We start from the raw sequence: 14317 nt of genomic DNA on the forward strand, positions 1-14317 counted from the left end.
ATATATTTCAATTATGAATGAACCTTCTACATGATTTATAAACTAATGATGTATGATTTAAAACACATTTTAAATGCATTCAAAACATATGATCATGTATGTTTGTATGTGCATGTAAATCATGTATGTATGCATGTAAGTCTCATTTTAGATATGATTGATTTTAGCTTGTGAGACTTTCATTGGGGTTCATCCTAGCCTAGACTCTTACTAAGAAAGCATCTTAAGACCTAATAAAGATATTAAAGACTTAGCCTCTAGTTCCTCTTTTGAAAGCTTTGCCTTGTATGAACTTAAGTCTTGACTTTATAGTTGATACTTGTTGTTTGTTGATATGCTCATCCTCTCAACCTTGTCCTTGAACATTTAATCATGTTGTTGATCCTTGTCTTTATAAATCTTTTATCTTCATCAAACTATATGTGCCCTTTGTCTTCATCAAAACATATGTGATGCATGCTTGTTTACACACTCTTGCTCATTCATGCATGCTTGCATCTTCAATAATTTTTAAGTAAAATATAAATGTGTATTGAGTTTTAAAAACATCAAAACATTCAAAATATATAACATGGAAACGTTAAAACATCAATAGATATGGAGCGAATGAAGTAACAAAAAGTCTTAAATTTTTTAATAAAATGTTGTTACCTCATTATTGAAAATGTTGGAAATGACATTTTTTCATTTTCAAAATTTCTAGAAATGACACTTATGTTTTCAGAAATATGAAATGAAAACAACAATATAAACATGCTTTCACTCTCATTTTCTGATTTCATTGAAAATGAAAATAGAAAATGACTAAAGCAAACACGCCCTAGTTGTTCCACCCAAAGTTACCATGTACCTATTATGGGTACAGGTGCATGATTCACTTGATACATAACACAAGTGTGTTATTTTTGTATATTGATTTTATGAGAGATTCTTTATGAAACACCCTGTGCTTGATATGCCATACATTGAATTTGTCATGCGATACTTAGAGTACTGAAGGAATATATAATTGTGGTTCAAATCAAAGTTACCATGTTTTTGGTTCACCTTGGTGTGTGGTTCACCACCATTTACCTCTAGTTTTATTAGAAATTCTTTATGATGAAATCAGTATGTGTTAATGAATTCAGTATGCAGTACATAGGATAAACAAAGAATTATGTGACTATAGTTCCAACTTCAGAATTGTAGAATCTGGGCATCTTTGTACTGCTGGATGGCAAGAATTATCTACAATAAGCAAGGATGGTGAAATTGGCTTTAAAAGGGAAGTAGAGATTGCACTACATTGTGGTGGTGAAGCTTTCCCCAGTCCAGACAGTGATTTTTCTCATTAACCGCCTACCTTCCAAGTCTCGATCAAACAAAAGTCCTCTTGGTGCCTTTATGAGTCACTCTACAAACTCCATATCTCTAAACCCTTCACCTCCAACAGTCTTTGGCTCACTTGCATTTGTAGATATTCATAAACAACATAGTGGTAGAAAATTTGATCATTGAGCAATCAAGTGTGTTTTTATAGGACATTCCAATGTCCTAAATTAAAGGGGTATAAGTGTTTCCATTCTCAAACTAGAAAATTCTGTTTTTTATAGGAGTTACCTATTTCCTATAAAGGAGAGTTTATCCATTACCTATCATCTATTATTCTGTTATTTTTAGAATTGCTTCAGGTACTTGGTTGTTGTATAGAGCATGATGCAATTGTGACAAAGGAATACACTAGATGCAGCACAAAGATGAAAAAAGTATTTTCTATAGTTGTACAAATAAGTGCTTTTGTGTTACATTAAAAATTTATTGAACAAGTTAGGTATTGGCCTAAAAGTCATAACAAGACATATACTTCTGATTTGGATTTTTGTAATTTTATGTCATTATTGATTTTTGCATTGTGAATTTGATGTTATAGAATTTTGCACCAAGACCTGATGGAAAGAGGAAAGGAACCCAAGCTATTGCGTTGAGAGCTTCTGGTGACAAAGCAACATTGTATAATGTTACACTACTGGGATTCCAAGATACATTGTGTGATGATGGAGATTGACATATTTACAAAGATTGATTGATTCAAGGCACTGTTGATTTTATTTTTGGAAATGGAAAGACATTGTTTTTGGTAAATATAATTGCCTTACCTACAATATTTTTATGTTTTCATATGTGAGTTATTCTAAATTGTGTATGTGGTTACATTGTGTTTATTGCAATTGTGGAGTCTCCCAAGATCACATATTGTGCTCGCGTGCATTTTAAAACACTAGGTCGAAAAAATTTGATACACTAAATTAAAAAGAAGAATGTGGTTGATGCAAGTATTGATATTAGATCTTATGATGCAGAATACCGAGTTAAGAGTTCTTGGAGATGAAGGTATGTCAATAATCATAGCACACGCGAGAGATAAGAAGATATATGATATTGGCTACTCATTTGTCTATTGTGACGTAATTGGGACATGGAATGTGACTCTCCTTGGAAGAGCATGGATGTCTAAATCAAAAGTGGTCTTTGCTTATTCCAATTTAGGCGGTATTGTGAATAAAGCAACATGGAGCACCAACTTTCATCTAGAATATGATTGGTAATTCTCTATCTCCACTCTTAAACATGCTTACAACTCTACATTTCATAGGCTTTCAAACTGAAAATTAGCTCCATGAGTGAAAAGTGAATGTGCATGGCTAAGTATATGTGTTTTAAATGTGGTTGCAGTTACGTAGTGTTAATCGCAATTCTGAAAATATGGTCGCGATTGCAATGCCATTGTAGAGACTGCTGAAACTGCAATGTTTCAACAACAATTCCAGTTGCAGAGTGCAATTTAAAACAAAACTAAATAGAATACTATATAATATTACTCATCAATTAAATTCATCCTTAACTAGATTTTTTCCATATTAGCCCATTTCATTCAATATTTTATACTACACATAACATAAATCAACCTAAGAGAATAACATGACTATTATGTGGCATTTCCAACATAAATCTATATTTTGGAGAGTACAAGAATGAGGGACCTGGTGCAGATCTAAAAGGGCGTTACAAGTACACAAAACAACTTAGTGCTCCAGAGGCAAAACCTTTTATAACACTTGGCTACATTCATGGTTCAAAATGACTACTTCCTCCTCCAAATCCTAGAGTGTAATAAATTACCACATTTTTTGAAAACTGAAAAATGATAAAAGCTTAGGGTTCTAGGTAAATTATATATTCTTGTAAAAAATAAATTTCTACATTTGTAAAACGAATCAAAAAAGTAAAAAGGTGTGAAGAAGATCTTGCTCCCAACCTTGTAACAATTCTGATGAATACACCAAGATCAGAAAAAAGAAGAAAAATGAAGAAGACTATGAAGACATTAAAGATTCAAGCTTCAAAGATATTAGATTTTAAGTCTTCAATATGTACTTCTATCCTTATGCTCAATTTATGATTAGTAGCAATTCTCAAAGAAATTCAAAGGAATCAAAAATATTTTCAAAAGAGTTGAATAAGTCTTTATACAATGTCAAAAATGCTAAGTAACAAGTTACTTGACCTGAGTAACAAGTTATCAGATTTGGGTAACAGGTTACCTGAAGTGTGTGGCAGTTGGTAATAGGTTACTAGAACTACGTAACATATTACCTGATTATGAAAACAATTACAATTCATAACTAACACTAAGTAACTGTTTAATGTCTGATATTAATCGATTATCACTTTGGACATAATCTTTTGGCAATTGATTACATTATTGTGATAATCGATTACCAATAACTATTGAAAACCAGATTTTCAAATTTAAATGAACAACTTTCATCCAAAGTGAATGCTTTTCATTCCAATCGTGTCTCCTCTTCATGGAAGGTTACTTTGGCTGATTGGAAGCTTATTTAAAGGCATTGAGATAGTCAATTCATAATACAAGTGATACACGAAATTTTCATATCTTAGTAAAACATTTCCGCACTCTTTTGCAAGTTTGTTTCCAAACTTTCAGATTTTCTAAAGTTGCTTTAGGTGCTATGTTCTAAAGTTTCAAAGACATAAGAATTGGTTACTAAGTATATATTGTGAGAAAAAAGATTGAAAGTTATAGCATTGTCAAAACTTGTAAAGGCAATCCTGCCATTGATATATTCTTCATCTTGTTGTTAACTTTTCATCACAAGGGTGAGTTGAGAAGGGGAAAAGAGTTCACTTGGAAAGGTTGTTTTCCAAGGGTAGATAGTTGTAAGTGTGTAAGGTACAATGGTCACATGGAGAGAATTTGTTATTGCAACTCAAATTATGTAGTGGAAAAATCTATTGTATGGCAAGAGTACTAGATGTAACCTTCAGTACACAAGAAGATGAACGAGTATAAAATTCTATGTGTACTCATCTTCTACTCTATCTGCATCAACATTCCGCTGCACAAGCACTTGGATATAACAAGAAGAAAAATAGGTCATTTCTCCTAACATCTAATTCACCCCCTCTTAGTTGTCATCTAATACTTACAATTGACACCAGAGCTTATTTTGGGTTAAATTATTCTCAAACTGATCCTACTTCACAAATGGCCTCAAGATCATTTTTGGGAGAAGGTTCTAACATCAATCTCCATCCATGCTTCATTAGAGAATGCTACGATTTCTAGAAAATCAGGATGAGAATATTTACAAAGTTTCAAGACCTGGACATATGGAATGCGATTGAGGAAGGACCTTATGGAACTTTTGATGTTGTTAATGGTGTAAGGGAAGTAAAGCCAAAGTCCTCTTCGAATAATGAAGATAAGAATAAAGTGTAATATCATCTCAAAGCTAAGGAAATCCTCACTTCAGCCCTTGGCATTGACGAATTCTTTATAGTATCAAATTTCAATTCCGCTAAGGAAATGTGGGATACTCTAGAGACCACTCATGAAGGAACTTAGGAGGTAAAAAGGTCTAGACTTAAAACTCTCTCCCAAGAATATGAAATGTTTCGCATGAAGTCTGGAGAAAAAATACTATATCTCCAAAAGAGATTTACACACCTTACAAATTATCTAATTGCACTTGGTAAGGTATTGTCAAATAGTGACTTGAACTTAAAAGTTCTACGATCACTAACAAGATAATGGCAACCCAAGGTGACAACCATCTCAGAAAAGAAAAGTCTAACAAAGATGTCATTGGCTGCTCTCTTTGGGAAGTTGCAAGAACATGAGTTGGAATTAAGCCAACTTGAACAACATGAAGAATAAGAGAAGAAGAGAAATAATATTTCTCTTAAAGCAAAAGTTGAGGTGTATGAATCCTCGATAGATGATTCAGAAAAGGAGGACATGGAAGATATGAGCATGCTGGTGAAGAAGTTCAGTAAGTTGCTTAAAAGAAACAAAGGTGGTAAGGTTGAACAACCAAGAAGATCCACCAAGACCAATGAAGTTTCCACTTAAAACCAAAACTTCAATTGTTATGAATGTAGGAAACCTCTCACATGAAGATGGACTGTCCTACACTAAAGAAGAATCCTTTGAAGGCAAAACATGAAAAGAAGACCAGTAGACGAGCTTACATTACATGGAAGCATGATGACTCAAGTTCCACTTCAGAACCAGAAAATGAAGAGCAAACTCATCTCTCTCTAATGGCGTCTCATCATTCTTATGATCATGAGGTAAGTGAAACTAAACCTTTAGATAATTCATCATTTTCTGAATTATTAAATGCTTTTAATGAATTGCATAGTGAATACGTCAAACTCACCAAAATCTGTTTTAATCAAAAGAATGAGATTGACGCATTCTGAAATAAACCTTCTTCTTCTTCTTGTCCAAACTGTATTGCTCTTGAAAATAAAGTTTCTACTTTGAGTCTTGAACTCAATAGTCTAAACAAGAGTTGTATAAAGTTGTATAAAGATACTCCACCGACCGTAGTGGTCTCGGTTTTTCCAAACCTTATTTATATAAGAAAAATGAAGTGTCTACAAAAATAAATTTTCAAAAACCAAGTATCCATACTCATCATGTCTCTAAATCTAGAACTAGGATACAAAAGCGTCAACCCATCTACACTTACTGTAAAAAATATTGGCATACACATAATACTTGCATGATTAGAAAATATGGTGTATTCCTAGGACATTTTTAATTGGTAGAGAAATGTGTTAACCTTGTAGGACCCAAAATGAATTGGGTACCTAATATTACTTATCCGGTTTTGCAGGAATATTTGGGAGCCGATAATGATTTATGGTATTTGGATAGCGGCTGCTCAAAACATATGATGGGTGACAAAGGAAAGTTCTTTGTCCTTATTCCAAGGGACAATGGCTACATCACATATGGTGACAACAATAAAGGAATAAATCTTGGAGTTGGTAGAGTCGAGAAGCCACCTTCTACTACAATAGAAGGAGATCTATACATTGAGGGACTTAAGCACAACTTACTCAGTATAAGTCAACTTTGTGACAAAGGGTTCCATGTGGCTTTCTATCCCGATAAGTGCATCATTGATAGTAAGATATTCGAAAACTCTAAACTTATTGGTATGAAAGTAAACAATATTTACATGATTGCTATAAATGATTCTTGTCTTCCCATTAAATGTTTAGTTATTAATGATCATGATGCATTGTTATGGCATAGGATAATTGCTCATATACATATGGATCATTTGAATAAACTGATCAGGAAAGATTTAGCTGCTAGTTTACCCGATATGAAGTTTGTTAAAGACAAAATATGTAGTGCTTGTCAAAAGGGGAAACAAACAAAAACTTATTTCAATCCAAAGCATATGGTTTCTTCTAATAGACCATTGCAGTTACTACATATGGACTTATTTGGTCCATCTCGGACCAAATGTTTCGGTGGTATCTACTCTGCTCTAGTGATAGTAGATGACTTTTCAAGATACACTTGGACTCTATTCTTGGTACACAAGAATGAGGTGTTTATGGGGTGATTATGGGGTGAATTTCAAAATGACAAATCCTTGAAAATAGCTACTATAAGAAGTGATTATGGGGTGAATTTCAAAATACTTCTTTTGAGGAATTTTATGATGATAATGGTATCACTCACAATTTTTCTACTCTTAGAACACCACAAAAAATGGTGTTGTAGAGAGAAAGAATAGATCTTTGAAAGAACTAGAACATACAATGATGAATGAAACTAATCTCCCAAAATATTTTGGGGCTGATATAGTCAATACGGCATGCTATGTTTCCAACCGAGTTTTAATTAGACCTTTTCAAAAGAAAACCCCCTATGAACTATTCAAAGGTAGAAAACCAAATATTTATCACTTGCATGTGTTTGACTGCAAATGTTATATGCTAAATTATGGTAAGGAAAACTTAGGAAAATTTGATGCAAAAGTCAATGAATGAATTTTCGTTTTTGTTTATTTTCTTACAAGAAAAGCAATTGGAATTTTTAATAAGAGAACCATGGTCATGGAAGAATCCATTCATGTAACTTTTTGATAAATATAATCCAACCTTGGAATAAAAATCCATGATTAGTGATGATGACTTTCCTAGTTCATCCTTAGAAAATATGATTAGCGATGTTACAACCAACACAGAGCACTTGAAAATAAATGATGATTTGCCATCACAAGAAGATCATATTCATTTATGATATAAGTAAGGGAGTTGCTACTCGCCTAAAATTGAATGATGCTTGTCTAAACATGGCATTTGTTTTTCAAGTGGAACCATCCAAGATTGATGAAGCAATCGAGGATGAACACTGGATTCTTGCTATGCAAGAAAAACTTAACCGGTTTGAAAGAAACGAAGTTTGGGAACTTGTTTCTAGACCTAAGGATAGACATGTTATAAGAACATGTTGGGTCTATCAAAATAAATAAGATGAAAATGGTATTATTATAAGAAATAAAGCAAGACTTGTAGCATAAGGATACAACTAGGAAGAAGGTATCAACATTGATGAAACCTTGGCTCCGGTTGCTAGACTTGAAGTTATTAGGTTATTGCTTGCATACGCATGTTCGTTGGATTTTAAGTTATATCAAATGGACGTAAAGAGTGCATTTCTAAATGGTTATATATAAGAAGAGGTGCATGTCGAGCAACCTCCTGGGTTTGAAGACTACAAGCATCCCTCTCACGTGTATAAACTTAAGAAAGCTCTCTATGGCTTAAAGCAAGCTCCTCGTGTATGGTATGATCCTCTAACAAGCTTTTTACCTGATAAATAATTTACTAAAGGAAAATTCGACACTACATTATTCATTAAGAAAAAAGATCATCATACTTTACTTGTTCAAATCTATGTTGATGATATCATTTTTGGTTCTACTAATGATCTTTTATGTAGTGAGTTTGGTAAAATGATGCAAGGGGAGTTTGAGATTTCCATGATGGAAAAGTTAACTAATTTCTTGGACTAAAAATTAAACAACTCAAGGATGACATCTTTGTTTGTCAGTCTAAATATTGCAGGGATATGCTGAAACAATTTGAAATGGATGACTGCAAACCTATTGCCACTCCTATGGGTTCTGGAACTTACATTGATGTTGATGAAACTGGAAAATGCATTGACATCTCTAAGTATCAAGGAATGATTGGTTCTCTTCTTTATCTTACTGCAAGTAGACTTGATATCATGTTTAGTGTATGTCTTTGTGTACGTTATCAATCAAAGCCCAAAGAGTCACATCTTACTACCATGAAAAGGATATTAAATTATCTTAAATCCACACTTAATGTAGGACTCTAGTATCCGAAAGGAAGTCTATGTGACTTGGTGGGATATTCGGATTCAGATTTTGTTGGATGCAAAACTGAGAGGAAAAGTACAAGGGGTACTTGTCACATTCTTGGAAAGGCTCTAGTCTCATGGTCTTGTAAAATGCAAGTTTGAATTGCTCTAAGTATTGTTGAGGTAGAATACATAGCAGCAGGTAGTTGTTGTGCCCAAGTATTGTGTCTCAAGTAACAATTGCGAGATTACATATTAGACTTAGGATGCATTCCCTTATGATGTTATAATACTAGTGCTATAAGCCTTACAAAGAATCTGATTATGCATTCAAGAACCAAACATATTGATATAAGGCATCACTTCCTTAGGGACCATGTCCAAAAGAAAGATGTTCTCTTGGAATTTTTTATAGACATGACCAATTAGCAGATATCTTTACTAAACCTTTAGCTAAAGAACCTTTTTTTTATAAATTTACAAGAATTAGGCATTCTTGATGAAGCATATTTGTCCTAAATATGTTTATATATATTTTATGTGCTTCATTATATATATCCCATGCGTACTTGTGCTTCTATGTCCTCTAAATTGCTTAAATTTTATTGTTTTGGGTGCGTAATCTATTATTGCAATAAGGTAATCGATTACAAGGCATCAGATACCCTAAAAATTCAAAAATTAATCAGTGTAATCGATTAATATCTTTCAATATTCGATTAATTGTCTAGACAATAGGATTGAGTAATCAATTTCCGATCGTGGTAAACGATTACACTATGTACTATTTAAGGCAAAATTTCAAATTTTATCAAACTTCATCTTCTCCATTTTCACTCTCTCAACTGTGTTAAGCCCCCCTCCAACTTCGAAAAACCACTATTCTCTACTGTTTCGAGTGATTTTTAGTTGATTCATACTACATTTTCCATTCTAAACACATTTCAACCATTATTTTCGTGTTTATACATCAAAATCAAAAATCCACAAATCTCCAAACCTTCAAAACCTAAGTTTTCAAAAACTCAACTTCATGGCTTCATCCTCCAAAACCAACTCACCAATGTGGCTCAAGGAAGACAAAAAACCTCTGATGAAGTCAACACATTGGATTTGGCACATCTTCTGGCTAATGAGGAACAATGCAAAACCTTCATGGAGCATTTTCTGCAAAGACCCATTTTTACTCCGTAGTATGGTATGTTAAGTTCTTTTGAGAATAATGATTTCATTTTCCCTATCATGTTTAAGCAACAAAGACACTTTGAGTTTTTTGAAATGTATTGTTCATACTATCTTGAACTTGTAAGGGTATTTTACTGCAATTTAAATTTGAAGAAGAATAAAATCTTCTCTTTTTTTTAAGGCAAAGAAATTGCCATAGACTTCAGAACTTTAAGTTCTATTTGCGGTAATATGCCATAATTAGGGACGATAGTATAATCAAGCATTCAATGTCACTTAGAAGGGTATAACAAAATGGATTTCTACTAGTCTGTGTGTAGATATTCAAAAAGGGAAATTGAATTGCGTAAGCAAAGGTCTGTCTGTGATTCTATTAGAAACTGAAATATTTTACTTGTTAAAATTTTTAACATAGAGGACTGTTTGCTTCATTACTTCCTGAGTTACATCGTGGTTCCAAAGATTTCAAATCATTCGCAATTAAATGATATGGAACTACATTTTATGTATGCGATTAAACATAATGTGCCAATTAATTGGACATTAATGGCAATGAAAATAATGTGGTTCTTTATAGGTAATTTTGGACCCTTGCCTTATGTTATTCTCATAACTGCTATAATTGAGTATTCTAGCGTTTCTTTTGCTGGATAGTCTAAGATGTCACTCGATGATCGGGATATCAAATTTGATGTGGATGTGATCCACAAGATGGGATTCTTTCGAGATACCACAGACATGATTTATAAGCATCATGGTGATCAATAAGCTACTAACCCATAAAATCCTTCGATTGACCCTCCTACTTGATCCTCATTTTGTGTTGAATTTTCCTCCTCTAACTCCACTCCTTCCAATCAGATGATTATGGACGAGTTTTTTCACTTCGAGGCTACATTACTAATAGGAATGATGCTCTTGATACTATGAACGATCAAGTCCAAGAAGAGCTTCGGCGTTTGGAAAACCGATTGTATTATATGGACTTGGATGTTGAGCGGGCTGATCCAAATTCTTAGGAGTAGTGCTCTAGTGGTCTAGAATTTTTCTTAGTCATTTTTTGTTGTTGTTATTTTCAAATTGCTGGTTAATGGGTGTTATTTACTATCTTAACTTTTTGTCATGTATGAACTACATTTTTAATTGTTTGAATGAATGTTATGTTATGTCATGTTTATTTCATTATCTTATAGCATTTGATATTATTCAGAATTCATGCTACTGTTTTAAAATAATTTATGACCTTGGCTTTTCAATAAGTCAAACTATGTATCTTGTTACCCTTTGCTATATATATATATATATATATATATGTCTATTGTGTTGGACACCTAGGTTTTCTTCTTTTTGACGAAGTATAAAGGGGGAGAAGTTGGAGCTGTGTATTTTTTTTTTCAAAATTTTTCATGCACATACAACAAAACAGGGGGGGATACAAGATAGGGGGAGCAAACTCAAAGTCAAACAAAGTCATATCATATGAAGTATGATGAACCTCAAAAAAGTTCAAATCCCAAATTTCAAAGGATGTTGGTTTGTCATGATAAAAAATGTGGAGATTGTGAAGAAGATCTTGCTCCTGACCTTGGCACGATTTTTATGAAGGCACCAAGATCACATAAAAAGAAAAAAAAAGGAAGAATTATATGAAGACGTAGAAGATTCAAGCTTCAAAGATATTAGAGTTTAAGTCTTCGATAGGTACTTTTATCCTTATGCTCAATTTATAATTAGTAACAATGCTCAAAGAAATTCAAAGGAATCAAAACTATTTTCAAAAGAATTGAATAAGTCTTTATACAATGTCAAAAACGCTAAGTAACAAGTTACTGTAAGACTGAGATGACAACTAAGAGGCGGGGGGTGAATTAGTTGTTTAAAACTATGACTGATTTTACTGCACAATTCAAGAGTTAATAGCAGCAGAAAATAATATACAGAAATAATCAAGTAAATGTAAGGAGATAAAGGAGAAGAGAGTACACATATGTTTTTATACTAGTTCACCTTCTTGTCCACTGAAGGCTACGTCCAGTACTATTGTAGCGCAAGGGATTTCTTCATAAGATATTAAGAGTAGTATTTACAATTTCTCACTCTAAGATTCCCTTGTACCTTACTCACTCTCTAACACCTATATCACTCTTTGGAAAATACCCTTCCCAAGTGACTATCCCCTTTGTTATCACACTCTGTGAAACAAAGTAATTAACAACTTTGAATGAAGAATATGTTTAACAACGACAATAGATTTCCTTTACAAGATTTTGAAGTTATAAACTCTTGCAATCCAAGAACACAATGTATACTTTAGTACTAATGCTCACAATGTTTGAATAACTTGCAATAACACTTAAGGCAACTTTGCAAATCAAGTTATGAACAAGTTGCACCAAGTGCAGAACTAGTATTTCAGAAAATTGTAGTTTTAGTGAGTGATTTCAATCCGAGTTATGTTATGAAATTGTGTGTCTTTGAAATGAGTTCAAAAGCTTTTACATAGACATTCCAATCAACCAAAATACCTCTATGAAAAGGTAGGATTCGTTTGGAATGAAATCATTTCGTTTGGGTTGAAAGTTGTGTGATTTGAATATGAAAATTGGTCTAACAGCTCTCAGTAATCGATTGCTTAATTGATGTAATTGATTACCCAACAAGTCTGTCCTACTGAGAAATTAATTTTCACAAGAACTAATCTATTACTCAAATGGTGTAATCGATTACCCAATTGTTCTATCCAACTGCATAATTATCTACCGTGTTGTGTAATCGGTTACCCACATGGTGTAATCGATTACCCTGATCAATTTTTGTTGGATAACTCGTTTCTCACTCATGTAACCTGTTACTTAGTTCTGGTGACCTGTTACTTAGATCTAGTAACTTGTTACATAGTATTTTGAAAATTGTTTTCATTTCTACTTGTGTTTATCAATTTTCTTTTAAAATACTTTCTGAGCATTATTATTGAGTGTATAGATTAGAGTATAATGATAGAAGTACCTATAGACTTATATTTTAATTTCTTGAAGCTCTGCCCTTATCGTCTTCATAATTATTCATTATTTTCTCCTTTTATGTGATGTTGGTGTCTTCATCAAAACCTTGCCAAGGTCAGGAGCCAAATCTTCTTCACAATCTCCCTCTTTTTGATGATGACAAACCAACATCTTCTGGACAGTGTAGTTTTCTAAGCGTAGCATAATTTGTGATATTCTCTTGACTTGTCTTGAGTATGCTCCCCTTATTTTGTATGCTCCCCCTTTGATTTGGAGTTATGTGTCTGAAATGTTTTATCTAGAAAATACAGTCTCCCAACTATTCTCCCTCTTTTGACTTCATCAAAAAGAAGAAAAGCCAAGAGTCCAACACAATATAGATATATATATATATATAGCATACAATATTTATATGATAAGCATAAAAGTAATCATAAAAGTGATATCGCATAGCAGAAAGTTAAAAGATGTTCAAACATTATTCAAACCATAACCACAAAAACAACAAAATAACAGCAAATTGTACAAAAACATGCAACATTACAAACAAAATTTCCTAGACAAAAGAGATCTAAGATTCGTGTTCAATGCTATCATCATCAAGATCCATGCTATTCTTATAAGAAGGATGTTGAAGCTCGAATTGGACTTCTTGATTCTGAGCGTCAAGAGCATCCATCCGATTAGAGATGTAGCCTCGAAGAGGGAATAACTCATCGATGATCATCTAGTTAGAAGGCATGGGAATAGATGAAGAAGACTCAGCATGAAACTCAGAAGTTTGTTGTTCAGGAGGATTGGCAGAGGCATTTACATTAGGATCAGCAGGTGCAGCTTGTGTATCACTTTGATGCTTATATAGTCTACCAATGGGATCTCAGAAGAAGCCTATTTTGTGGATTACATTGTTGAAAGGAGTCTTCTCTTCAGTGTGTTTTCTTCATTTGGTTAAGTAAGTGAACTCGGATTTATTCTTTGTTCGCCATCTCAGCTTTGTTGAAATAAATTCCAACGTCGGTATAATGGTTTCAAGAATATTCCAGTTACAACTTACTTCTAATAATCATGTGAATAAGTTATTCCTTCTTTGCCCCATCTCGGCTTCGCTAGAATAAATTCTAACGCCGGTACAATGGTATCGAAGCAATCCCCTATGACATAATTATTAAGTAGCTTTGAATAGCATCTCGGTTTTGTGGAATAAATTCCAACACCGGTTTAATGGTATTCTAATGTACAAAAGTGATGAATAGTTAGTTGTTAGAAACAAATAAATAAATAAAGAAATAAAGAATGATAAAGTTAAGTGACCTTTATTTATTTACTCCCTTTCGAGTTCCTTTTATTAACAAACCAAATTTCTTCCTTAAGGAAGGTTGGTATTAAAGAATAAATAAATTGCGGAATGTAAATAACAATAAAT

The 14317-nt window shown here is 33.1% G+C and overlaps 1 pseudogene; it reads left to right on the forward strand.

Moving 5' to 3' along the window:
• On the forward strand, positions 1892-3154 carry LOC109327406 (annotated as a pseudogene).

Source organism: Lupinus angustifolius, chromosome LG02 (genome assembly GCF_001865875.1).
Source record: "Lupinus angustifolius cultivar Tanjil chromosome LG02, LupAngTanjil_v1.0, whole genome shotgun sequence".
Classification (NCBI taxonomy): domain Eukaryota; kingdom Viridiplantae; phylum Streptophyta; class Magnoliopsida; order Fabales; family Fabaceae; genus Lupinus; species Lupinus angustifolius.